Below are 4,105 nucleotides of genomic sequence, written 5' to 3'. Positions count from 1 at the left end.
TAGACTACTCGCGCTCCGATTGGTCGGGGTTCTTCTCTTAATATCTCTCTAACGAAGCGTCGGAGAACATTTTCGCTAAGGAAAGAGTTGTTTCAAATCACCTCCCGGATCACACCTTTCAAGGACCTCCAACATTTTTGGGTCACCCTGTATAAATTCATTCTAGAGATGGTTTCGTGGAGATTGAAGACGAGCCTGTATTTGTACTTAAACTAGAGTCATAAATGATTGAAAAGGCACTTGTTAATCTCTGAAGGACTTAGATCTGGGACTATTTATAAAATTCGAATCTAGTACTCTGTACAACCAACATTCATCCTACATACATCGTGTATTGTAATGATTATCAGGTGGCACGTCCCAAAAATGTTGGAGGTCCCTGAAAGAGGTGGTTCGGGTGATTTGGAACAACTTTTTCCTTAGCGAAAATGTTGTCCGAGGCATCGTTAAGGAGATATTAACGGAAAACCTGGGACCAATCAGAGCGTTGGAGCGCCCGCAATGGCGTAGACTACTCGCGCTCCGATTGGTCGGGGTTCTTCTCTTAATATCTCCCTAACGAAGCGTCGGAGAACATTTTCGCTAAGGAAAAAGTTGTTTCAAATCACCCCTCCGAATCACCTCCGACATTTTTGGGGCACCCTGTACAACTGCAATCTAGGGAGAATACACACCCTACGGGAAAATACATTCCTCGAACCTTCGAAGCGAAGTTTAGGCTTGAAAATGGCTATTCGCTCATTGTTTGGCGGAATTACTTTATTTGGGTATCAGGGAACAATGGATTCGAAAAGTAATCGTGGACAATGTACCCAGTGTTCCTCGTTTAGCAGAAAACCTAGCACCGTAAAGCGGTCAGAGCTAATTACTCATAAGCTGAGCCGAGTACGTTCGACGCCAACCGTGAACGTGACGAATTTTCGTGTCCCCGTTGGGCAACGTGGCTAGATACAAAGGTTAAACGTGTTTCGGTATAAACACCGTGCTATCTACAGGGAATAATGAGTCACGCTGTGGCCGCGTGTAGAGTCACGTTGGAACCCCATTCAGGTAAACGCAGGAAGCACGGGTACACTACCTAGATCGTTATTTTCTTATTTAGGAAACTATCGACCCCCCGTTACGATTCCGTGTAGGACAGCTCATTCGGAACTCAAAATATCTTCTAAATGCGACGATTCTATTAGGTTGTCCCGGAAAGTTCATGCCTATTTTTAAGAAAAATTCAAAGACATATTTGAATGTTGATGTATATTTATTGAATTATATATGTAGCATTTTGTTCCACAACCTTTCCACCTGTTAAGGAATGTACATATGTTATTTGTTTTCAGCCGTTCGGATATATTCAGACCTGTACCGCCTACTAAAAATCGGCATGGACTTTCCAGACAGCCCAATATTTGCGCACAGAGAGAATTTCGAACGGGTACAATTTTATTTTATTTCGAATTTAACCTTCGCTCCGTAAATCAGGGTAATTCGTTCCCAACATGTTTTTCGATTATTGTAAATTGATTTCGATATTTTTTCGTTGCTCTGGGTAGGGATTTGAAAGCGGTTTAAAATAGAAAATCGAAAGATACGCACAGTTTTAAAAACACTTTGAATACTTTTTTGTATTTCTTTTTTTTTTTTTTGCAAAGGCCATCTGAGAACGAAAATTTTGAAAAAGAGAAAATTGAATCCCGACCATTATTAAGAAAGTTATGAGCAAGAAACAAAGAAAGGGCGTCTTTTTTTTTTAAATTCGATATTTTTTGAAGCAGCGATAAAAAGAAACTCCAAAATTTACCAGGAAACCTCTTTTGAGGGATACTACAAAATACCAAAAATTTAAGAAAATCAAAAACAACAATTTTGTAAACCGTCCGATTTGGCGTGCAATGGCCCATGTACAATGGGTGTAGAATGTATTCGTACAACCATCAATTCTCCCAAAAAAACTTTTGTGTGAAAATTGTAGTTTCTTAACTTTTTTTTTTTTTTGTAATCAATGATATTTTTACATATTCTCGGAAGTCTCTAAGATAGATATAGTCGAAACATTTACTAGTTAATATAATTTGTGAAATGAACAAAAAAAAAGTGCGAGAAGTGGGTAAAAGTATAGAAGCAATAAGTATTTGTACGATTCTTATGACGTACAAAATTATCTTACGATCATTTACAGTAGAGTTTGTAACGTAAACACATTAAATTTATTGCTTCGTACGAACTAGAAAACATCAAATTTCCAGTAAAGTACTTTAAAAAAAAAAAGGTTCTAATAGAGAACAACTAATAATTTAGTTAATTTAATGCTTAGAAAAGTTACAACAATTATTAAGTCAAAAGATAATCCCACGAAGGAAGTATTACACGTATACTTATAAATTAATGTAAATTCCTTCTTTTCTTTTTTTTTTTTAAATCAAGTTTTAAGAATTAAACAGTTGTGCGAATACTTATTGCTTCAACATTTCTATCGATTAATTGGTTTTTTCTTGTTAATTTCGCAACTTACATAAATAGCTATTCTTTTTGTAATCTGTCTATTCTAGAGATTTCCGAGAATATTTGGATTGTCATTGTTTATAAAAAATACGTTGATAAAGTTGTTGCTGTTGCTGCTGCTGCTGCTGCTGCTGCTGCTGCTGTTGTTGTTGTTGTTGTTTTTATTGATCGGTGTACGAATACTTTTTACACCCATTGTACTCTCAACACGTCCCAAATTCAGTTCAAAACGAAACATTTTAAGAATAACTGAAAATATCAGATACTTTGCGAGTTAGCTCTACTTTTCAAATTCACCGAGACGCGAGTGACCATGGTTCAAGGTTTTTAATTTCACCGTGCCAGCAGCTGTTCAAAGACAGCGTGTACGCGATTACGCCATTGCGCAATTTCGAGTGCCACCATGCTTGCTACATACTGGAACAAAGCTGAGCGTGTATTTACTCGGTCGAAAGACTATTATTAAGTCGTCTCAGCCGCAACCGAGAAATTCGTGTCGAAATTCCAAATTATTTCAATGATTTTCTCCGATATCTTCCATTCAACCTAATCGATTAATCCAAGCGTAACTTCTGAACAAAGTACCGCCGTTCGGCGAATTAACAACAACAACAAAACAACTGAAACGCGTTGGAGGTTTCCTCAGATGCGTCATTGTGTACGTTTCAGTCGAATACACAGGATGCGGTGGGATTCGTAATCCCATCCGACCAGGAAGCGATTCCTCGGTGAAAAATAAGTCGAGACCATAGAATAATTGTTTTTCGTACGGACGTTGTTTCCTTCCTGTTCGAGGAAACCGGGCTCGAAGACTCGTCGCACGGGAATAATAATAATTCAACCTTTGGAGCACGTTCCGATGTGTTTATTGGAATTTTCTCAGCAAAATTCTGCTCCGCTTCGATCACCTTATTTACGATACCGTGACCCTTGTCCGTCTCTCTCTTTCTCCGTTTCGAGAAGAAACAGCGAACACGTTAAATACAATATATCTACGGCCACGTGTCTCTTTCAACGCACGAGGATGAGTCGTTAAATCGCTTGTAGCGCAAGGGGAGTCGCATTAAAATTCCACTGCATACAAGTGGTAATCGCGTTGTTCGAATCCAAATAAACTGCGCTCGCCGCGCAGCGGGACTGCAACCGCATGGACGCGCGTTTCGCGACGTTGTTTTCGCACGGTGACGTTAGTAATCGAAACTCACGCCGGGTAATCGATTTTTTCCAGAGAGAAAATCGTCGTAAATCGAATCCGGGAATTCTAGAACCGAAATAACTTCACGCGTGCGAAGTTAGCCTCGCACTTTTCGAATTTTTCATTTTTTTCAATTGTGCTACATCGTGCCACGCTTGTGCCGTAAACCGCAACTCCGTAAGTCAAAGCGTACCCAAGAAAACAGAACAAAAACAAAATTTTTGATAGCCCGCACTTTTCATGTTTTCGGTATTTCTTTTCTAGCGCCGTACTGTGCTTTATTTGTGGCGAATTGTGCCGTAAATGAGAGACCGATAACATCAATAACAATTAAGAAAAGAAACGAAACCAAAATTATACTAGCCCCGTACTTTTGTCGAAACAAACTTTTTTCTCTATAGGAAGATGCGTTCT

General features: G+C 38.9%; 1 protein-coding gene across 3 annotated transcripts in view; it reads left to right on the top strand.

Moving 5' to 3' along the window:
- Nucleotides 1-4,105, top strand: part of LOC128879306 (ribosomal protein S6 kinase alpha-5-like) — a 42,502-nt gene that overhangs the window by 9,239 nt on the left and 29,158 nt on the right. The window lies entirely within an intron of this gene.

The sequence above is a fragment of the Hylaeus volcanicus genome, chromosome 7, assembly GCF_026283585.1.
Source record: "Hylaeus volcanicus isolate JK05 chromosome 7, UHH_iyHylVolc1.0_haploid, whole genome shotgun sequence".
Classification (NCBI taxonomy): Eukaryota; Metazoa; Arthropoda; class Insecta; order Hymenoptera; family Colletidae; genus Hylaeus; species Hylaeus volcanicus.
This window is presented reverse-complemented; position numbering and strand designations above follow the sequence as displayed.